The sequence below is a fragment of the Delphinapterus leucas genome, chromosome 11 (genome assembly GCF_059928025.1).
Source record: "Delphinapterus leucas isolate spDelLeu-1000000601 "Yukka" chromosome 11, BTC_Dleu_Yukka2, whole genome shotgun sequence".
NCBI classification, from domain to species: Eukaryota; Metazoa; Chordata; class Mammalia; order Artiodactyla; family Monodontidae; genus Delphinapterus; species Delphinapterus leucas.
Genome location: NC_143139.1, coordinates 77848675 through 77873032, shown reverse-complemented (window position 1 = coordinate 77873032; position 24358 = coordinate 77848675). Strand labels below are relative to the sequence as shown.

The 24358-nt window shown below is 44.0% G+C and overlaps 1 protein-coding gene across 2 annotated transcripts in view; it reads right to left on the bottom strand.

The window, feature by feature from the left end:
• ELK3 (ETS transcription factor ELK3) overlaps positions 1–23030 on the bottom strand; it is a 68836-nt gene extending 45806 nt beyond the window's left edge. The window contains exon 1 of one of the 2 annotated variants that reach the window (XM_022562368.3): positions 22657–23030. The gene's annotated coding sequence lies outside the window, so the exon portion shown is untranslated. The remainder of the gene's footprint in view (positions 1–22656) is intronic. The other variant, XM_022562367.3, reaches the window with a different exon arrangement.
• Positions 23031–24358: the final 1328 nt, after the last annotated feature.

The following is a 24358-nucleotide window of genomic DNA, read 5'->3' as shown; positions in this document are numbered from 1 at the left end:
CTACCGTATGACCCAGCAATCCCACTACTGGGCGTATACCCCGAGAAAACCATAATTCAAAAAGAGTCATGTACCACAATGTTCATTGCAGCTCTATTTACAATAGCCAGGACATGGAAGCAACCTAAGTGTCCATCGACAGATGAATGGATAAAGAAGATGTGGCACATATATACAATGGAATATTCCTCAGCCATAAAAAGAAATGAAACTGAGTTATTTGTAGTGAGGTGGATGGACCTAGAGTCTGTCATACACAGTGAAGTAAGTCAGAAAGAGAAAAACAAATACCGTATGCTAACACATATGTATGGAATCTAAAAAAAAGGTTCTGAAGAACCTAGGGGCAGGACAGGAATAAAGACGCAGACGTAGAGAAAGGACTTGAGGACACAGGGAGGGGGAAGGGGAAGCTGGGACAAAGTGAGAGAGTGGCATGGACATATATACACCTACCAAATGTAAAACAGATAGCTAGTGGGAAGCAGCCACATAGCACAGGGAGGTCAGCTCGGTGCTTTGTGACCACCTAGAGGGGTGGGATAGGGAGGGTGGGAGGGAGATGCAAGAGGGAGGAGATATGGGGATATATGTATATGTATAGCTGATTCACTTTGTTGTACAGCAGAAACACACCACTGTAAGCAATTATACTCCAATAAAGATGTTAAAAAATATATCTTGTAATAACCTACAATGGGAAAGAATCTGAAAAAAATATATATATATAACTGAATCACTTTGCTGTACACCTGAAACTAACACAACATTGTTAATCAACTACACTTCAATTTTTTAAAAAATGAAAGAACAGATTTAAAAATAAATTCTGGCAGAAAACTCAGATCCCTGATTACATATTTGCTGCCTTCAGCTTAAGAAACACTGGTTTAAAATACTTAGCCTGAGGCCTCCAAGTTGTTGTGACTCCAGCAAAGATGGCCCTTGAGTGCTCACACTTCCCTTGGAGCTAGTTCTGTCCCCATCTATCTTGTGCCCCTGGAGCGGGGAAGGGAGTCAAGTAGATGAGAACTGTTGGGTCAGAAAGAAGAAAGAGAAGTGTTCTAAAACGACAGCCTAAGGGATAGCCATGACAACATTGCTTATGAAGATGGAGCCCACCTGGGTCCGTTCCCTGGGCTGGTCATGGTGGAGGTGGTCCAAGTGTAGAGCTTGTCCACTGGCACAGAGCTGGAGGGACACTTAGGCAGACTCTGAGCGGTTACTTTCCACCCTCGTTCTGTGTTTTCAACTCCTTGTTTTTAAAGAATACAAATAGTATCATTGATTCATCCTTTAATTTCTGGATGGAGGTTCAAAGAAAAGGATGCTATAGACTGTATATACTGATGACTCTCATCATCGCTGGTGCACCTCTTGGCCCATATGAGAGCCGTCAGGCCACGTGGCCCTATCACAGCCTTGGCATCTCCCTCGGGTCAAGGGTACCAGCCACCAATGCTCTGGGCACTCTAACTAGCTAAAGCCAGGCAGACTTCCACTGAGGGTGGTGGTGGGGAGCTGAACACCCTCCACTCCTCAGGAGCAGAAACAGGGCCAACGCTCGTGAAACAGGGTGGGAACAGTAAAATGCAGTCACCATCCTCGTGCTAAGTCAGGTGCCTCAAACAGTAAGTACAAAGTGCAGGACAGACAAGATCAAAAGGTCCTCCCAAATGGACATAATTGACACTCACACATTCATGTGAACACACTCATCCCAGGGGTCCTTACGGCACTTTATCATAGTCTGTCCTCCAGTGTTATCATTCATGCATTAATCTGTCTTTTCCGATTATAAGGGCCTTCTCTTGGTTCTCTCTGTACATGTTGGGTATTACCTATTAAGCCTTTACCATATCCCAAGCACTTCGCATTATCTCACTGAATTCCCACAACAGCCCTCTGAGTTAAATAAAATTACTGTTCCCTCCTTGTAGATGAGGAAATTGAGGTCCAATTGTGGAAGAGCACAGTCTACTCTCTGTGTGCCAACATCAGTGCAAACTGTTGGTCACCAGTCCACGATGAGTTAAGTATAGGAATTGAGAGTAAATATTTAGAGACTTCACTGCCATTTGTCATTGTCACCACATCCAAGTATGTGATCAGTAGGCTTGTCTGGTCAGCACAAACTATGGAATAGTCAGAAACATGAAGAAGGACCATGTGTGATGTTCAAGGTTAGTTTTTCAACTGTAACCCCAAAGTGTATACAAATCTAGAATTCACGGGTTTCATTAAAAGATGATTTAACTGTAACTGTATTATGTTACAGGATAAACTGCTGGAACTGGCAACTAATGAAGGAATGAAGATTAAAATTCAGCAAACTTGCTGCATTTTAGCTGAAAGTTAAAAAACAAATATCCTGAGTTTGCCGAAATGCGTTTAAAAATCTCTTCTTTCTGTCTGGTCAACATACCTCTGTGAGACGGGCTTCTCTCAGGCGTAATTAAAACAAAACACAGAAACAGTTTATATACCTCGTCTCCTGAAAGTAGCACTGTTGTATCCAACCTAGATTAATTAGTCAACCTAAACACTTTCCTACATGAAAAGCGAAGTATTCGTAAATATGGTGTTTGTTTAAAGTGTGCTTATAGGCATTTAATACAGGGAATCTCTATTTCACTTATGACTTTTTCCTTTGGCTAAAATTACAGAACGACAAAAGTTATCAGTATGAATAGTGATCTTCTATATAACTGCCTTTATATGCATTTTCATTGAATATGTAGCTTTTATTTATTTATTTATTTATTTTTGCAGTACGCGGGCCTCTCACTGTTGTGGCCTCTCCCGTTGCGGAGCACAGGCTCCAGACGCGCAAGCTCAGCGGCCATGGCTCATGGGCCCAGCCGCTCCACGGCATGTGGGATCTTCCCGGACCAGGGCACGAACCCATGTCCCTCCAGTCGGCAGGCTGCGCCACCAGGGAAGCCCCGAATATGTAGCTTTTTGTAATTATTTCCCCAATTATGTTTATTCTTATTTATTGAAATATAATCTTATGTCTGCCTAATCTATAATAAAAACTAGGGGCTTGTATTTTGGTATCTTTGTTTTTAATTTTATTTTCCTAGTAATTTATTTTTATGGTATCCAAAATTATCAGTCCACAATGTACTGGAAATTAAAAACACCGGTCCTTCTCCACAGATGGTTTGAAAAGCACTGCTCTTGAATGTTGACTCCACGAGTCCCAAACTTTGTTTTGCTTGCTGACGCAGCCCTAACTCTTAGATCACTGCCGGGTCATAGTAGGTGCTCAAGAAACATCTGTCAAATAAATGAATGAATAAAACTGAGGTTAGTATAGGCCACAGCCCATGCCCTTAGCCACTCTGTTATACCGCCTCCTACCAAGGGTATAGAGGTCACATCAGGATCAGGATTAGGGTCAGACTAGCTGGAGAAGGCTTTCTAGAAGAGTCAGCTTGAGCACAGCCTTAAACAAAAGATGAGGAAAATTTGAAAAGGGTGAGAGGATTTGATCAAACCCTCTCTTTCAAAAGCTGAAAGCTAGAGTTACGGACCTGCTGCTCTCCAGAGAGCAAGCCCAGAATTTCTCCCCTTTCCTTGCTAACATTTAGCTTCTGTTGGGTCCTAAAAACCAGGTTCTGGTACAGATTTACAATTCATGGAGTTGTGTCCTCAGGAGTGAGTCTTGGGTAGGAGAGCATTTGAGGTTCTGCAGGCCAGAAGGCAAGAGAAGAATATTCTCCCACCTTAAAAAAGAAAAGGGTGAGAGGACAGAGGCAGATGTTCCCCACAGTGGGCAGGGCAGGGGTGGGGGGCAGCAATGGCAAAGGCAAAAGCAAGGCTCAGTGTAGGGGCCTGGATGAAATGGCTCTGCGATCTACCCAGAGACAACCTCCAGCTTGTGCCTGAAAAACAAAGGCCGCCCTAGATGCACAGAGAACAAACTCGTAGCTACCAGAAGGGAGGGGGAAGCGGGGAAGGACAAGATACGGGTACAAACTACTGTGCATAAAATAAATAAGCGTGGGGCAGACACAAGATGGCAAAGTAGAAGGACGTGAGCATGAGCACACCCCCTCTCACGAAAACACCAAAATCACAACTAACTGCTGAACAACCATCGACAGAATAAATAAGCTACAAGGAACAGCACAGGGAATATAGCCAATGTTTTATAATAACTATAAATGGAGTTTATAATATAATAGCCAATGTTTTATAATAACTATAAATGGAGTTTATAATATAATAGCCAATGTTTTATAATAACTATAAATGGGGTTTAATCTATAAAATTTGGAATCACTCTGTTGTACACTGGAAACTAATATTGTAAATCAACTCTGCCTCAATTAAAACAACAACGACGACTAAGTCCAGAGGTTACTGTGCTCCTTCAAAATCCACCAAGCCTCCAGCAGCGGCCAGGCTGCCAAGGAGAGTTAGCCCTGCCCCATGACCGCCAGCATCATCACCTTGTCACCCTGCAGCCAGGAGGGCTCCCAGTGAAGCTGATGGTAGATCCTAATGCTCCAGGGACCACCACCTTGCACAAGTCTAGGGGCTCCAGGGATTTTGTATTTATAACTTGGTGGGGGCCTGTACAAAGAGGATTTCCCCAAATTGTTTAAGCTTCAGCCCCACCCCGCGACACCTAGACCTGCCCCGGCCCCTTCTCGGGCCGCCTCCTCCCTCATAGAAGTTGCTTTCCTCTCCTTGGAGGCAGGCATTCTATCTGCCACAAGGTGGCACCAGACATCATAACGTGAGACGGGACTGCACAGAGCATGTACGCAAAGCGTGAGGTTTTTGCTTCCATTCTTAGAAGCTGAAAAGCCCACTTATTTGCTCTTCTTTATATCCGTGGCAACCTAACACTTCTCTTTGCATGTTTCTGGTTTCATTTTTTAAGTTACACTGAGGTGGGGCCTGAGGGGGGTCAGATTATCTTTATAAATCCTACATATTGTGGGAACTAGAGAAACTAGCCAACTTAAAAACACCAATTAGTCAGAAACGAGAGAGCCCAAGGAAAGGAGAAAAACTCCTGTGTAAGAAATAAACAAAGTAGGTGCTCCAAGTTCATGTCTTTTTACTTGTTAAAAACTGCACGGTTACAGAAGTGAATATGGATTTGAACACTTAGTACTGAAAATTCTCTGAAGTCCAATTCCTCTGTCCAGAGCAACATCTATTGAGAGTTTCTGTATTGTTATGCTATCAGCGTCCAAGAGAAACGTCAGGAACCATGGCACTCCCGATGCAGGGGGCCCAGGTTCGATCCCTGGTCGGGGAACTAGATGCCCCATGCCTCAACGAAGATGCCGCGTGCCACAACTAAGACTTGAAGCAGCCAAATAAATAAAGATTTTTTAAAAAACAAACAAAAACAAACACCTGTACTTAAGGCAAGGAATTGGAAAACAACAATTTGTACTATTTGTGGTCTGCGATAACTCAGCACAGAATAATTTTAGGGTACCAGGTCAATAAGGATTAATATTTGGTAACTAAGCAGCACAAACTGAAGTCTTTTTTGTTATTTTTGAGAAGGTGAAACTAAGATTATTAACATTTTCAGAAGACATCTTAATTACTGTCAAACACTGCATGTAAAAAAAATGCTAATCGGTGAGGCCAAGTTCATGTCCCTCAAAGCTCTCTTATCTATTAAAAAATGTTTATATTCTCATTCATTCTGTGAATATCTACAGATTGTCCATGCTTTGAAGAGCAGAGTGAACAGGAAAAGAGGGAAAGCAGCCATCGCTCAGCCTACTTTTTTACCCTTTAGAGTTCACAATGTTTTTCAAATCCGGTTTTTCAAATAACTCATCTATCTGAGGACAGAGAAAGATTTTTCCGGAGAAATCACTGATAGTCACTGTAATAACAACATCTGCCCTTTACTGTGTGATCCACCCCTCCTTCCTTCTGAAACTCTGTTGTCTGTGGGTAAATGAGAAGCAGTTCAACTGGTTTGCTGGAGACTTTCACATGGGTGAATTTCCTTTGGAAAAGTAACTAGATGGCTACATTAACGCCAGCTGGGAAAGTGCGTTCCAGCCATTCTACTTCCTCCCACATCTGTATATGCAGGCCATTCCCCCCCACTCCGTGATTGCACATCCAGCCCTATCTTATCCCACATTTTCAGGCTAGGCCCACATGCAGATGGGAAAGGGCCTCTTCTCATTCTTGGCTGCCTCACATGGATACCCCTTGGGTCCCTAATTTGGCAATATCCCAAAACTTCCTAATGTTCCTGGTACTGAGTTTGCTCTTCCTGGGCCAGAAGAGGTGGTGATCGGTCCACGGGGTTAAAAAAAATAATAAATGCTTGTCCCAGAAGCACCCACCTATTTCTCTGCACCTGAAAGAAACAAGTCGATTTGAAAGAGATAGTGTATGGGAGCAGCTGGGCACAGTGCCCTGTACATTGTGAGCCTTCAACAAGGCTTAGATGCTGCCTGCATCTGCGCCTTCTGTGAAGCTTTCAACAAGGCTCCCACAGATGGAGCTATTTCTTGTTAGCCATCATTCCATCAGCGTCACCCAGCAATTCCAACACAGCACCTGGCAAACCACAGGCATTCAATAAAAAAGTGTGCCATGAATCTCAAGTTCTTGGGATCTCGATTTCTTTACCTTTAACATAGGGACTGTAACATCTGACTTCAGAGACTCTTCTATCACATGCTAAAGAGCCCAGACACAGTAGAATTTTATTCTTCTCTTTTTTTCCTTGGGAGAAAGATGGACTTGTCCACTTCTCCATCATCTCCCCACATGGCTCACAATCAGGTAGCCACACAAATAGTGTACGATCTGTAGTCCTCCACATATGTACACATCTCCATTTAATCTCTTCCTTGAAAGCATCAGGCATAATTTTATTAAGCAGTTAAAGGAACACAAGCCTGCTAGATCAAAGCGGCCAACTGGTCACCCAGCTTTCCCAAAGTGGGGCTGTAGTTCATTACAGCCAGTCAGTTACTCGCATCCACCTCCCCTGTATGTCAACATGACCGGGAAACAGACTCAGAAGCCCTGGGCACTGCAGGGAAAATCTTTCCAGGTAACCAATGGTATTAAAAAAGCAGACGTCTTGAAAGATGATTAGGACTGTAAAAAATCAGAGGTTCCTACAACCTGAGACAGACCCCAGGTGCCCCCATGGAGTCTCACAGAGAAGTACAAGCTCTGCTGACAATGCTTTTTCTTTAAACAGATGGGCTGCTCCTTCCCAGACATTTTTGGACTAAACCCGAACCTTCACTTTCTTTGCAATTGTTTTTGTTGTCTGTGTTGTTTGTGAGGATCTTGATTCTGGCTTGAAGCACGTCCCCTTTCAGCTCTCATACTTGGTAACATTTGGCTTCCTCTTCTTCTGCAGGTTGTAGGCAGGAAACTGGAAAATGGGCCACAGGAAACCTGGCCTCCTACATCTGTCCCACTTTGTAATTGCAGCTCTGGTTTCATTTTGCCTTGTGTGTCAGCTCTGTTTTAACCCTCAACACGACGGCCAAACTCTGCTTTCTGTAAGAACACTGCTACTCTTATTGCCCAAGGAAACTCACTGAGACTTTTTTTTCTTCCCCAGAGTAATTAACCATATGAATTCAACGTGGAAAAAAATACTGAACGAATTCTCCTAACAGCAGTCATTTGGATCAAAAGAGTATGGAGGGCTTCCCTGGTGACGCAGTGCTTGAGAGTCCGCCTGCCGATGCAGGGGACACGGGTTCATGCCCCGGTCTGGGAAGATCCCACATGCCGCGGAGTGGCTGCGCCCGTGAGCCATGGCCGCTGAGCCTGCGCGTCCGGAGCCTGTGCTCCGCAACGGGAGAGGCCACAGCAGTGAGAGGCCCGCGTACCGCAAAAAAAAAAAAGAGTATGGAGCTAGAAAACGGATACATTCAAAGAGATAAAACTACTAATAAGTCCCCAGTGAAAATTCAAGACTACTTCATAATACTGCACACAGCAGAAGTTATATCAGTATGATTATTAGTGGTCCAAGGCTGCCTGACAAATTTTGACTTTTGAGGCTTTGATAAATAACATATGAAAATAAAATATAATCATTCTTCATTATAATCTCTCTCATTATGATGCTATTTCAAATTATGTTTCTTAACCATATCACCAACTATTAGGTTCAACCATATGAAATTTTTTTTATGGGTCAAAAACAGTCAAATACCAGCAGTCTCATACAGTCAACCTAAAGCATATAATTACACCCAGAGAACACACACACACACACACACACACACACACACACACACACACACTCATCCCCAGGGCAGTATCTTCTTCCTGTGTTTGGTCCATGGACCCTTTCTGAGACTCTAACATTCTCTAGTAGAGAAAAAAAGATATATTTAAATCCTAAAGGTAATTTATAAATCTCAAAGAGTCCCATTCTAAAGGAAATGTTAGCTATATCGTCCCCCACCAGCCAATACTGAGTGTCCATGGAATTCTCAAGAATAGGGCTCCTACAAAAAAAAATCCATTACTTATTTAAATAGGAGCTTTTCTTTTTTAACGCTAACATTTGATGAGCATTTACTATGTACCACGCATTGTGTTGAGCACTTGATACACGTTATCTGAATTTGATACTGCATGACTTAACAAGGTAGAATAAGACGCTCCGGCCACAGGAGTATTTTGGGAAAACAGAGACTTGTATACAGGGCACGTGGCTCCAAAGTCCAGCTTCTTAATCACCACACGTAGTTTCCCCAGCAGAGGCTTCATTTCTTATATGCACATCTCACTGCTACTAAGAGAAAAGTCCCATTTTAACACAGAGGGCGATACAACATTCCTATGAGAAATCAAATCAGGAAGTTTTCTTGTTCATTTCTGGCTTGCCTCATCTGTGACTCCAGTTGTTCCAACTGGTTCTGTTTTTAAGAAAATTTGAACCCATCCCACCATTACTTTTTTTAAAAACCCGGTTCCCCTTTAAAAAGATCTGCTATTGGTTTAAATACATAGCTGTGTCATCCAATGCTAAATAATCAAGGTTGCCTCTTGATGAAGACAGGAGGTGAGAAGCTGTGCCTTCTGTAACCTAGCTCCTTCTCAACAGGAAAGACTCATCCTCTTGTTCGGTGTGTGCACACTGTATGGTGGAACAAGAGGAAGAAAGTGGAAAATGAAAGGTAGGTGATGTCGCCGGGCCCAGAGTGGGGCCCCAAACCTGCGTGCATTTCACGTAACAATGACACGTACCATGAGAAACACTGCACTGCGAACGGGGACAGGATGGGGATCCCACTGAAACGACAAGACTGATGGGACTTGGTGAGCACCCAGCAGGGGCTAAAAATTTTTCCTTTAAAAACAAACACCTCTGGGGAAGCCCTCTTTCAGGTTCTAAGAAAGCCATATTTGGGATTTCATGGCATCCCATGACACACACATAAAATTTAAAAAGGTGTTTTGCATTCAGTAAAACTTACTTAAGATCTTGCTAACTGTTCTTGAATTTTAGCTTCAATTTAATGAGCTCCCTAATTTCCAGTGGGTATTTCCCCAAACACACTAACCTCTGATTCTTATATTTCATAGGCCTTTGAATGGAAAATCTTTTACCTAAATTTTTGTACTGTTAATGTTAATAAAATTCGATCCTGTGTGCAAGGGGAACATTGGAAGTCAGAACATATAAATTCTCATCGTAGCCATGACCTTAAAGAGTTGCATGGGGCTTCCCTGGTGGCGCAGTGGTTGAGAGTCCGCCTGCCAATGCAGGGGACGCGGGTTCGTGCCCCGGTCCGGGAAGATCCCACATGCCGTGGAGCGGCTGGGCCCGTGAGCCATGGCCGCTGAGCCTGCGCATCCAGAGCCCGCAACGGGAGAGGCCACAACAGTGAGAGGCCCGCTTACCACGGAAAAAAAAAGAAAAAAAAAAAAAAAGAGTTGCATGACCTCAGGCAGGGATGTTAACTTCTGTTTCAACTTCTTAAGCAAGGCCAACCCTATCCCCCCTCCATACATGAAGGTCAGCAAACTAAAAGACTTTTTACAATTAAGAGGATTTCAAAAGTAAAAATCTAAGATATCCTTTTGATCAATACATCGTGTAAGTGATCTTCAAAATAAAAATGGAATAATGCCTCCAGCTTCAAATAAAGCCTTCACAGAGAGATGTTTTAAATCTGTGGTTGCCTTCACATCAGAAAATGTTTATTTGCTCACTTTGTTTAGTTTTACAAAAATCGAAAAGAAAGGAAATCTTCCATGCCACTTCTACTAGAATGAAACCATAACCTTTCAGATAAACTTGAAACCTTTTCTGTGCTAAATAATAAGCTGGAGAAGGCCACAAGTATATACCCAGTGCGGTAAGAACACTTCTGCATGACACAAAATGATGGTAGTTTTTCCACATCCAGAAACTGAAGCATTTCCTGCCAGAGCATCCTCCAAACTCTTCTATTGTGTTGAAACTGTAAAATCTTTCTAAATCAGGACTTCCTCCTATTATGCTTTGGAGGCGTCTTTCTGGGAAGGGTAGATCCAAGGCAAAAGGTAGGAATTCCTGCAGCACCACCCAGTGGAAACATTAGAAAAAAAAAAAAGCAAGATAAAACACGTTTAATAAAAGAAAATTCATGTCCTAAGCTCTGCTAATTAAAAATCTGGACAGTGCGCGTTTTCCTACAATGGCAGCCAGCAATAGGTTTTGCTTAACAATAGTGCCCTTTTTCCTCGGTGCCGTTCCTTAAATGCCAACCACACAAATGATCGTCAACATCACATCTGCCTTGTCTGGCTCACATGTGTGCACACACACTGGGCCAGGGAGGAAGGAGTTCCGGGTGGGGTCAGGTGTGGCCCGAGACACCATCCCTTCCTCTCAGAAGGATGCCCCAGGGACCGTGGGGACCGGGAAATCTGCACAGCTGTGCTCAGCGTCCCAGTCCAGCTGCAGCGTCGGGCATTTCCTGGCAGAAAGGTAAGATCTGCGCATCTTTCCCTTTCCCTGGTCTGAATACACCTGGTCTGAGCCACCTCCAACATCTGCAGGCACTTTTACCTACCTCCCTCAGTCCCCCCCAGAGGGAAAGTCTCAGAGCCTTTCCTCCCCCTGTGGCCCTTATCTCTGGTCCCCCCGCAGCTCTCTCCACGGTGACCATCGCTTCTGCTCCCCTGTCCGACCAAAGCCTCCCACAGGTCGTTTCAGTCTCTGTCTACTTCACTTATGCCCTCATCAGAACACGTCTCTTCACCAGCGGCTGCCTCTCACACACGCATGACACATCAGGCTACTGACCTTGGGAATGGGACCGGAGCAATAGGAACCCCGACCACCTCCCTCCCGCTTTCCTTCCCAGAGAGCCCTGGCAGCAGCCAGGAGAGGGAAAGAGCCGTCATCATCTTCCCGGAGAAACTGAGAACTCTCTCGTCTTCTCTACAGAGTTTAAAATAATAAAGTATCATTTCTTCAATCACGTCTGGATGCTTAAGTCACTAAAGAAAATGGTCCCTACTAACATCATCACTCCTGGGAAAGTTATCTTCCCCTCTTCCTGGAATAAGTCCACCGAAACCATTTTACATGTCTTTTAAAAATAGAAAATGATACTAGTTAGTGGATCTTGATATTGTTTAGAAATATATGACCTGTGTTAAAACGTTACAATATAGCATATTTGAACTGGTAGTTTGCAAATGGCTAATAGCATTATAAACCCTTTTTTCCCCCTTTTCTGAAGTGTAACAGTTCACAAAATGTGCTGGTTTCTGGAAATGTCAAGATTTGGAAAATACTGACATTAGCTAGTCTTCGGGCCCCACTATATATAGTACTGTTGCAAAAATGTTACGAGTTACTGGTATTTGTGTGACACCTTCTTTAGGGATTTTGGAGAAGCACTAAGGCTGCCTTCCAGGGGTGGTTACCTAAACAAAGAACTGCACTCTTCCAGATCCTGTGGTCACTTTAGCATCACCGCTTTCTTTCAGCGCTCTTCTCGGCAAAACTCTTGCATGGTTTAGAAAATGCAAATTCTAGGCCTCAACATTTATACATAAATCTGGTATGATAATATATTCACGTTGGAAGGGATCTATAAAAAACAGTGACTCTGCAGCCTTCAAAATATCATCACCTGCTCATGTGGTGGACATCTGTGGGGGATTTTAGCTGCATCCAAAGTCATGAAGGTAGACCCTCCCTTTTGTAGCTTTACTGTCTCCATATACATATTTCTCTCCCACATTTTTGTACAGGCATCAAGTTTAGCTACATATAACAAGTACAGTGCCAAAATGCAGTTTCTTCTAAATTTAAATAACTGCTAATAAAGTTCTTTTTAACATGAAGCAAAACTACAATGGGGTTAAAACAGCAAGCAAAAGGCATCTTGTTTTTCACAGAACGTCCATTTAAAATCTAGCCTGCCTTGTAGACAAACTACAGTAAGTGGGACACATTTAAAATATCTTGCTGTTTCTGTTGAGTACAATTATTTGTAAAAAAAAAAAAAAAAAACTGTTGCAAAAATAGACAGTGAGTGATTTCAAAACTAAATAATCTCCTCCAATACATTACACTTAAAACTTGTTGATTAACCCCCAGACTGCAATGAATACGTCAATAAAATAACATTGAAACTGTCATCAAGTGGAAGACCGAGAGTCCATCCTTTCGTGTCAGGTTGATGTTGTGCACACACATTTCCTTCAAGAAGTCAACAAAAGCATCCCACAGAAAAGAATGGCTGTTGGTGGCATCAGCATCCAGCATCAGGTATGTACCTAAAGCCCCCTCACAGCCCGTAATTGCCATTCGGGAATCTGCCCTCCACTAAGTTGGCTTTAGCCCTTTTTTTAAATGTCACATACAACTTGTTCCTCTGCTTACTCTTCCAGTAATTGTCCCACGTGAAAATATTAACTGTACAAATGCCAGCTTCCGCTTTAGATGATCTTTCCCCTTTGCTCCAGAAAATCACCCTTTCTGTATTTTAATCATCCGGTACATGTACGATCTTCTACATCAAGGTCTTAAAGTTTCTACTTTCCTAAAGACAAATTGGTAGGTCTTAATATTTAGGTTCAAAAAAAAACAAAACAAAACAAAAACAAAGGATGTGGCAAAGCCTAGAGGAAGATGCCGTTCTTGTGGTTCAGCTCTGATTTAAATCAAAGCAGGGCAATGCTCTTGAGAGTGAGACACGGAGCTTTTGAGAGCCCAAGTACTCTTGGGTCATTTTTTTTGATTCAAGACATCTTTTAACATCATATACTTTGGTGATCAAAGTAATTCACTTTAAGAAGTTGTTGGGGACTTCCCTGGTGGTCCAGTGGTTAAGACTCCACGCTCCCAGTGTAGCGGGGCACGGGTTCAATCCCTGGTCGGGGAACTAAGATCCCACATGCTGCACGGTGTGGTCAAAAAATAAATAAATAAAATAAACAGTAAAACAGGAGAAGAGATTTTTTTTAAAAAGTACATTGAAAAATTGTTAACTCTCTTCAGAAGTACTCAATGTCATAAACGCAGAATTGAGAATTAGGGCTAAAGAGCCTAAAGAAGTGAACGAAGCAAAGTTAGGAATGCTGAGCGGCTGGCTGAGCGATGCTTCTGGTTTTGCTTCGACTATCAGAGGTGAAGTGGGCCCACCAACAGGCATTCTTCCCTCCTCTATAGGCTCAGCACGGATGTGACAGCATCTCTCTCTCTGCCTGGGGTTTAATCAGTTCCAACCCTGTCTCAGAATGTCACTTGGAGAATGTGGAGATGTTTGTTCTAAAATGTTTTTAAAAAGAAAAAAACAAAACAAAAAAAAACCCCAGCCATGCTCTACTACCCAACACCCTCTGGTCTAAATGGTCAGTAACTGGAGCTTGAAAAACAGGCAGGAACATTAGCGAAAATAACTTCCCCACAACACTCATGAATTCTAGATTCCAGAGGATTTCAAAACGCAAGACCATACAAGAAGATGAAGGAGCCGCCTCCACATACAGTCTTCAAATAATACTAAACGTTTTGGTCCCTTCCTATATGTTCTGTATGGGGCTTGCTGAAATGATGAGGCATCTGAGCTTTCTCCTCTCCTGAAAACTATAACAAAAATCCAAGTTCTGTCTTGAGTTCTCACAATGAAATAGTGATTCTTTGGGATGGAGAGCTTTAGCAAACATTCCTTTATACTCTAATCCTCTGTACAGAAGTGGGGCTTGAATCCTACATGAGAGGGCTGACTCTACAGAGAAGGAACAAAAACTGAGATCACATACTGTCCCATTCTCTTAGACTCATGCATTCCTCTTGTAGCTACATCTATGGAGGCACACCCAAATACACAGACACACACACTCCACATCTGCCAATGCTTATCTCCAACAACCAATGGCTTATATTTTAGCCTCTAAATGCAAACCTTCCGAACTCCAGTAAGGGGATGGGGGGAAGTTACATTTCCAGTTCACTGAGTATTAACCAGAGATGTACTCTTCTTAACTACTAGTGCTAGGAAATTGTTCTCACATCTACAGCCCCTTCCCCTTGCCTAATAGAGCTAACAGAGCATTCTGATCATTCTGGGCCCCAGGATCACCATTCTGAAAATGATGAGAACTTACAGGTGGAGACAACGCAGGAATCCCTGCAGTTAATTCCTATGGACAGACCCTACAGTTACCCAGGAGCACATCCTGGAATAAATTCTGGGGCTTATACTGTTGTGGTGGTGGTGGTTGTCTTAATCTCTCTTCTGACAATTAAGTGCAGGGAGAAAAAAAATCTGCTTAATTACACATTATGGTTAATCAAGGTTTGACTATCAACAAACCACTCCTTGGCAAAACCCAGCTGAAATTAACAGCAGATCTAGCTCTCGACCAAAAACAATTTAGGTATTTAATCATTCATCCTTTCATCATCACACAGGCAGTGTCATTATTTTACAACTCGATCAGAAATGTCATTTATTAATTATAAAAGGTTATGGACAAAAGCTACACACACAGGTTTTAGTATAAGTGAGGAAGCAGTTTCAACAGTGAATATTATTATGGAACTCAGTCCAAGGGATCTATGAAAATGTGGTCAACTGAAGTCTTGATAAAGGACTATGATCCTTGCTGTAGAACGATTAATTTTAACATGGAAAGAACTGTACATTGAGGTTCTTTCAGGCTGGACTATCCTATAAATTACCTAACTGCTAACAACCATTCTGAGTATAACGCTGATATCAACAATAGGGCTACAGTTTGTCCTCTCAGATGTTAACACACCTGATCTCTGTACATTCACTTTTCCTACAAATCTGGACAAAAATTCTGGAAAATGATATATCCTCTATACAGGATCTTCTTGGCTGTCTCTTTGGTTTAACCAAGAAATATGCTTCTTATTAATTCAAATAATTGACTGTCTAGGAAAGAGTTGGATTTAGGCATAGCAATAAAGTGCTTTATCAATTCCACTGGCAAAATGCAAGGAGAGGAGCTATGGTGACAAAGTTTTCCCCCTTCAGATTGCTTTTAACTCAACGAATGCCAGGTATTGTACAAAGGGCTGGGATAAACACAAGGATGAGAATAGCAGATGAAGCCCAGAGGGAGCTTACAGACTGATGGGCAAGACAGATGGGAAACACATCTTGATACATACACGCACAGATATCCCTCAGTTTCCGAATCTAATGAATTCCAGGGTTTGGACAGTGACTCCAGGTAGCAAAGGGTAGCCTGCTATCAAATCTACTTGGTTCCTGAGTTCTGGATAAGGAATATTAATGAATAATGAGAAACACCAGCCCTATCTCCAGATATATATATCTGAAACTGGTACCTGTGCTTGGATAGTAAGAATCTGCAGAGGGAGAATTCAGGTAACATGGAAACCTGTAAATAAAGCCTGTGGCAAGGACTCCGAAGGCCAGGGATGGATGACTGGGGAGATCTAACCTGGAGGACCAGCAAAGGCTTCCCCAGGGAAGAGATGGTTGAGCTGAGACCTGACAGATGACTACACACTGGCTCGAAAGTGGAGTGAGAGAAATCGATGGGAGTGGAGGACCTGGAGGCAATTCCCAGAAGCGAGAACAGCACTTAGAAGGGCCCAGTGGCCAGGGGGCACATTACACATTTGAGGAATTGAGGAAAGGCCAGTGTAGTTGGCCTAAATCACAGCATGCTGCTTACATTAAAGGCTTTTGGTCTCTATCCCAGCTGAAGCCACTGGGAGATTGTAAGCAGAGGAGCGAAAAGGTCAGATCTGTGTTGGAAGGACTGCTCTAGCTTGTGGGTGGAGAAGGGACCAGAGGGAGGGGGTGAGGGGAAATGTGGACCCCTCAGATCCAGCGGTGGAAGATGGACAGCATTTTCAAAGACTATCAGGAGGAAAGAGTAGGGACCTGGCCTGGTGATCGAAATCTTGGGGCCTGCTCAGCACCCAACCTGGAGACAGTCACTGTCTCTGCCCAGTCGCTGCCCTAGAACGAGGCAGTCGTCTTTAGAAATGAGTGGTGCCTGTCACAAACCTCAAAGAGAGGAGGAAAGGAAGCACTGCAGCTAATACTGACCTTCCCTCAGGTGTTCCTTATTCAATAAGGGGCCGACATGGGATTGAAGGGGAAACTTAAGGGGAATCCCTTTTTCCACCCCAAAACAGTTTTTAAAAATTGCTGTATATATCTCAAAGTCAGCTTTTGGGGGATGACAGCAAACATTCACTCTACACTTTCACAACTCCTAGAAGAATCCAAGTTCTTCATTCTAAAACAGAGCATAGACAAATAGGACTTTGGGATGCAAGGGATCGTCCTTACCTCTCTACTCCAGCCACTTTGCCCTCCAGCCAGGGAAACTGAGGTCCAGGGACATTAAGTGATATCCTCTAAACACAATTGGTTTTAAGGGAATCTACGTTTTCCCCACAGCATACATATTACTTTTGGTTAGTGTAAGTGATATTAAATAGTGTAGAAAGGATTTTTCCTCTTATTGGATGATGAGGAAATCCACACTTTCTGATGATTTATTTTTAACCAAGTAGATTAAATAAAAATACTGCAGTATCTTATCCAGGTGCTCTGGGGTATAATAACATGGTAGAGCCATGAAATTGCCATAATACAATTAAAAATAGCCAGGGAATGTTTTGGGGTGATGGAAGTATTCTCTACTTAGAGGTAGGGGGCGGGGATTACATAGGTGTATACAATAACATTTAAGATCTGTGCAGTTTCATGTACATAAGTTATACAACAGTGAAAGAAAGTAAAAGACACCAAGAGTCTCAGATTCATTCTATTGTTTGGAGTAAATGACCCCTAACCTCACCAAACAGTGTAAGAGAAGGTATCAGATACATGTGTTTTATACCTACTCCATCACTCCCATATTTATACCTGGAACATTAGGAATTGTTCTTAGATATGGTAGCTTTAAAAACACTTAGGATACTGTGTGCTTTAAAACTTCTTTTTAAAGCATGTATGTGAGTAAATTCATTTTAGTCCAATTCAGATCAGAATATATTAGTATAACCATCATCTTAATTTCTTTAAAAATATGCAAATAACTCTCACAGCCAATTATAAAATAACCCCATTTAATTCCTAATTTAATAATTACTTTCCAGCAACTGTAAATTAAAACACATAAAATGGTCAATGAGTAATTCCTAGTGGCAAATCAACCAAGTTACAACTTACTGAAATGATCAATTCAAAGTTTATTTTTAAACTGCTGACATATATGTAAGTTTCCAGTAATGGATGAAAGGTCATTTTCATTTCAGTTGTGGGTAGGGATAATGGGGAGTCAAATTTCTACTTAAAAGACTGAAGGCCCTTAGGATTTGTTAACAGTGCACCCCACACATAGAAAACAAACTTATGGTTACCAAAGGGGAAAGGGGGGTGGGAAGGGATAAATTAGAAGGCTGGGATTAACATATTACATGCTACTATATATAAATAGATAACCAACAAGGACCTACTGTATAGCACAGGGAACTATAGTCAACATTTTGTAATAACCTATAAGGGAAAAGAATCTGAAAAAGAATTTATATAGGTATATATACGTGTAACTGAATCACTGATCTGTATACCTAAAATTAGCATGATATTGTAAATCAACTATACCTTAATAAAAAATAAAACAAAAACAGTGTGCGCGCACGCACACGCACACTCTGATAATTCAATTTACTGGGGCTGTACTGTAAGTGGCAAAACTGGAGTTTTCATGTTCTCACTGCCACGGTTTCAAACAAAAAGCTACATGATCTCAGTTCAAACTGGCCATGGGCAATAATACTCTTGAATTGAAAATCTACTTAAAATACCAGTTTCAAAGTTTGGAAACTTTACTGATATAAAGTGAAACAGTAATAATTAAGAGTCACCAAGTGTGCAAGAGGCACCTTCCTCCCGCCTTTATAGTTAGAGAAGTTCAAGGTGTATTTTTGGTCTAACCTAGTTTCTCTGTTTTCATCACCCTGGACTTCCTTTTACTACATCTTGATATTCTACTGCAAATCATGACTCATCCTTAAATCATAGAGAAACTCATCAAAATCCCAAACTGCACAGCACATATGAATTCAGTCTTTCAAGAGGGCAGCATTCTTAGAACATTACTTGGAGCCACAGAGACAAAAACACTGAACAAGTTCATGTAGAAATTATGTCAATCCACTGTTGAGTCAACACATTTATTAGATCAATAAATACGAGCTCTATGTGTGGTAATTTTGGTCTTAGTACCAGTTACTAAACTGTGTTACATGATACGTTAACTGAAAATAAGCTACAAAACAGAAAGTATAGTGTGACTCCAATTAAAAATTTTATGTGTGCATGTGCAGCTGTGTGTATATGTATTTTAAAAGACCAGAAAAATATACACCAAAATGTTAACAGAGGGATTATGGGAGATGTTTTTTTTTTCTTTGTGGTTTTCTGCATCTTCCTAAGATAATTCATATTAATATTTTTTATAACAGAAAAAAACAACTAACCTTTAGAAAATATTGCTATACTAATGTAATCTCAAATATGTCATCAATCTACAAAGGCAAAGGGGAATTACGGATAAATAATAAAACATAAAATACTCTTGCCTTAAACATACAGAAAAATTTGCCATGAGTGGAGTCCTTCATATAAGTGACCAGGACCGCTCATCTATATGTGCAGGTACTGGCCCTTAGGGGCAGAAGCCAGCTGCCTACAGCCACGTCACAGCCAGAATAAAAGAAATGGGTTCTCTGTCCAAAGTTTAATGAGGAACCCCAGGTCTAGGAAACATGAAAATGGCTGAATCATTCCCTGGGACTGGAAGGGAGCAAAGCCGTTAATTAGTAAGCAGTAATTCACCATCAGCGAAAAAAGACTTTACTCCAGGAAGTCACATCCTTAGATAATATTTTTAAAGTGTTTTGGGTTTGTTTTGTCTTAGGTAATGTTTTGCAACCATATTGGTTTTTTGAATCCTATAGATACATAATTGGATAGCACAGGGCGCACAAAATCCGATACGTGACAGCTAAGAAAGGAATATTTTAATTTATACGCACTGCCTGGAAGCCCTTTAAAACTGATTTCAGGAAAAGTTCTAAAAAGTTATTACAAATATAAATTTCAATTTATGATCTCAGGGTTACTGTTATTGTACATTACCAGGTTTGAATTAGTAAATTTTTTTTAAATAAGAAAAAGAGGAGGGCTTTAATAAATGTTCAGCAAACTTCAAAATTCAAATGGGGCTGTTCTCCCCCATGTGGGCTATTGCCATTCTGGTCTAAAAAGCATTAGTACCAAGTGAGTGAGGTTCAGAGATGGTCTCATTCAGCTCACAAAGGTACACCATCACACTGTCATTATTTACATGTCATTCCACACATATTACTGACCGAAAAGGGAGAAAATTCATGCACACTGTGTTATTCACATGGCAGAAAAGTGCCAGTGATGACTTTTAAATGTTCTGTTCCTTGAATATGCATATCAAAGTTGTCATCACCATTAATGTAAACAAGAGTTTCTCAATCTGGGTACTCCTGACATTTTGGGCTAGAAAATTCTTTGTGGGCATTGCTGGATGTTTAGCAGCATCCCTGACCTCTACTCACTAGATGCCAGTAGAACCCCCTCTGATTATAACAACCAAAATGTCCCCAGATACTGCCAAAAGTCCCTTGGGGAGCAAAATTACTCCCAGTTGAGAACTATTGATATAAATGAACATCACTCATTCCAAATAATAACTTATCGGAATGAAGAACTCTAATTATCCCCTTTTTATTTTGAACGAAATGTAGTCTTGAAAGGAGAATACTTAACAACCTTCATCCTTAAGGAATAGTCATGCAAAGTGATGTTGGCTTTGGAAAGCTTTTTTCCTTATCTATTTAATGTAAGTTCTGTTATCCTACTCACAGCTTTCAATGCAACAATTTATTGAGCATCTACTCTGCACCAGATGCGGTGTTAGGGACATTCTGTACTCACGTCCACTGACTCACACCCTGCTCGGGCTGTTTGGGTTGTTTTTAGGACATGCTTTGCCACCAGAAAAGAAACACGGACACCTTAAAAAACCCTCAAGAGAGCAGAGTGTCCTTGTCAATAAAGGAGCCCCACAGTTCCAATCAGTTTCCTTAAAATTCTTTACCCTTTTTAGTAATTCTACACATTTCCAACATTTAAAGGTTTAAAAAAAAAGGCCAGAAGGCCTTTGCTATATTTGGCATAGAATGACCATCAGGGGTCTTTGCAGGCAGGATCATTACTGGAAACTCCAAAAACAATTAGGGACAGTCTTCTTAACTGTCTGACCCACGTGCCCTCCTAACACAATTTGTAATTTTATAATCCCCATAAATTGAAACTCATAACTGACCTTTCCCAAATAAGTGTGTGTCACAGAGAGAAGAAAAGGGAGAGAGATCGGAGGGTATTTTTTTGGCAGTAGGGCTCAGAAATCAATTTGAGCTCATTAATAGATGCCCGGAACATGCTTGGTTTCTCGTCACCTCCGCCCTCCCCCGCCAGGAGTGAAGCACAGACGCAAGAGGATGGGTGTGTTTGAGGTGCGTGAGCAACAGAAAACACACACACACACACACACACACACCTGGGAGAGAAAAACCTGTAAGTTCGAAATCCAAAATGGCCAAAATGACTTCAAAGTTTTCAAGATGCTGCCCTGAAAAGGTTCGTTGGGCGGCTGCCCCCTAAGTAAATAAAGCCGTAACTTGTCTCCCTCTCCAGCGCAGGGTTCCCCCGGCTGACAGTGGCTGCACAAAACCCCTCCTGTGCCGAGCAGCGGAAACTCCTAATGAGATTAGTTGGTGTGTGTGCAGACATTACTTAGCAATGACTACAGGGGCTCTCTCTTCCTGCAGCAGCCAGTGGAAAATTCAGGGAACTTTTTCCCCCGCAGCAGCAGAATCCCTTTAACCCTCTTCCCCAGCCAACTCCAAAAACAACTTAGCCTCCCCCAGCGTCCCCCCTCCTGGCCGGGGTGCTGGGGGGAGTTAAAGACCCGCCAGGGACTTCCAAAAGCGGGAGGGTGGGAGGGGGCCGGCGGGGAAGGGGCGGGTGACCCCTCGAACACTACAAAGGAAACTGTAAAAGGCACAAATACATAAACCTGAGAAGGAGCAAACCACAGTTTCTTTGTGAGCTCCTCTAGTGAGTCATTTTCAAGATGCTGTCTGCTGCCAGTTTCAAAGCGGAAGCGCATGGCAATTAGTCTTGCCGTTTCCAGACAAGCCAGAAACTCTCCCGACACTCGTTTTTTTTTTTTTTTTTTCCTTCTAAAAAGCCCCTTTTGCAGTTTCTGAAATAACATTTCTTTCTCCCACCTCCATCCGCCGCCTAACTGCAGCTTGTCCTCAGGACAATTCGGTTCAGAAAACGTAACAAAACCGAGACCTCTAATTTTTTTTTTTAAGCCCTCCAAAATTGTAATTCCTCCCCCCAAAAGTTACGGAAGCATTACAGGCCAACATTCAGATGCAAGCTGAAGAGCCCCATCCCAAAGTGCTGAGGGCTCCAAGACCACCTCCTGCCCGGTCCTCCTCCAAAACCATGTCCAGTAATGACTCCACCGGCTTTTAAAGGTCCGGCAGGGCGTGCGCCTGGGGCGGGGACCCGGGCGAGGGTCACCTGCCGAGCGAGAGGGGACGCGGCCCCCAGCCCCGCGGCTCGGCTTCCCACGCCCTCCGCTTCCCTCTCCACCCCTGTCCTCTCCCTGAATTCGACCGTCGGTGCCCACTGCCACCCCGAGGAGAGCCACAGCCCCGGCTAGGTCAGCGGTGGTCCAGCCTCCAGGCACGCAGCCCGCTCCAGTCACCGTTCCTCCCAGAGGGACCCCAAGTCTCACCGCCGCCCGCACCCCCGCGCGCCCCCTCCTCCCGGCTCACAGCGCAGCCCAGGGCGGGGTGTGCCATCGCCGAGTGGCCGCAGCCCCCGGGCCGGCGCGCGGACCCGGCGCAGGAGCATCCCAGCTGCGCCCACTCCCCGCGGCCGCCCCCAGCCCCGGGCCTGCAGCCTCCGACGCGGTGCCCACCCGCCCCACCCCCACCAAGCCAGAGAGAAGAAAGAAAGAAAAAACCAAGCCCCACGAAACTTTGCAACTGTCCGAGCAACAGGCACGGACCCTACTACATACCCAGATGCGGGGGAGTTTTCAAGATCCTTCTTCGGGGGAATTTCTAGGAGGAACCGGGCGAAAGTCCCCGACTTTCCATGCTGACAGGCGTCTGCAGACGGTCTGTTGCTCTTGTAATGAGATCCTGATTTTTTCCCCCTTTTTTTTTCTTTCTCTCGCTCCTCTTTTTTTTTTTTTTTTTTCCTCTGGTGTGTGTGAGAGCAGGAAGTTGGAGCAGTCAGGCCGAGCCGGCTCACTTCCTTTACTGCATTATTCCCCAGGCGGTGTGCAGTCTGTGTAAACAGGCTTTTCCGCCCCGCGCCGCGCGCCCCGGCCGCGGCTGTGCGCCGGGGCTGGCCGCCGAGGCCCGCGCATACTCCGCCGCCTGGGGCCCCGCACCGTGCCCCCACCCGCCGCGCTCCACGCTTCCTGTTCGGCCACCCCCGGGGAGGAGCCTCCGGACCCCGGGCGACTCCGCGTGGCCGCAGCCCCTCCCCACGGGGGGGCGGGCAGCTCGGCCAGAAACGCAGAGAAGCGGCCCCCGGCGCGCCGAGGGCCTGAGCTTGGGTTGTGGCGAGACGGGGGATCCCTCTTCTTCCCCCGGGGGTCCCTGTGCTGGGGACCGCGCTAGGCCCAGCAGTAGGGTCTTGCCCTGCTCGGTCGGTCGGTCTGGGCGGGGAGGCCCGAAGTGGGGAGGCCGCTGGACTCGCTGTTTTCTGTCAGCTGGGATGGAAGAGTTGTAGGGCCAGGGGGCATCGGGAGTGGGGCCCGGGTGCTCTGGGCCAAGGGCTGCTTTGCTTGTGGGTGGGGGTGTGATTGCTTAGGCTGAGAAGATGTTGCATGTGCAGAAAAGGAGGCACGGGTTTTGTCAGGGGATGGACACAGTTCCTGTCTGGGATTTAAAAAAAAAAAAAAAAGCCAGTGCTCAGAGTAGGGGGCCCACTTTGGGGAAAAGGATGAGAAGCCGTAAACTGGAAGCCAGGATTCTCCAGGAAGAGCCCTTTCTGGCCGTTCGCTATGGCCCCGCCACAGGCCCAACCTTTCCTGCCTGCTAAGGGACTCCGGAGCGAAATGAGCAGCGGCCACAGAGCCGAGTGACTGAGGCTTCCGAGGGAGGCTCCGTGGTCTCAAAACTGGACTCCACAACACACTATCCCTCAAGGACCGCCCACCCCGAAGGGCTCAGGCCAGGCTCTGACGGGAGAGCTTGTCCACTGCCCTGAGGCTTAGAGGAGGGAGGAGGGTGCCGGTGGAAGAGTCCCTCAGCCCAGCCCTGTGCGCCAGCCCCAACTGCTCCCCTTTTGGACCCCTCCATTCCCATACCTCCGCCCCTTAGCAGCGCAGACCGGCGGCTCCCAAGCTTGAGCGTGCGCCAGCATCACGTGGGGGGCTTGTTAAAACACAGGTTTTAACCTCACCGCCAGCGTTCCTAATTCAATACGTCGGGGGTGGTTCTTAGCCCTGGCTAAAGTTAGAATCACCTGGGGAGTGTTTTGAAAACTATTGATCTCTATACACAACCCAAACCAATTAAGTCAGCTTCCCCGGGAGCCGGGGGCGTGAGTGCTTTCCAAAGGATGGCATTCTAAGAGCTCCTCCACTTTTGTTTCTTATTTCTGCAACCTTTCTGATTATTTGTTTACGAATCTCTCACTAATTACTAACTGTCGGCCTCTAAGGGCAGGGTTGTATTTTACTCTAGTTAGTACCAGGTCAGGGCACC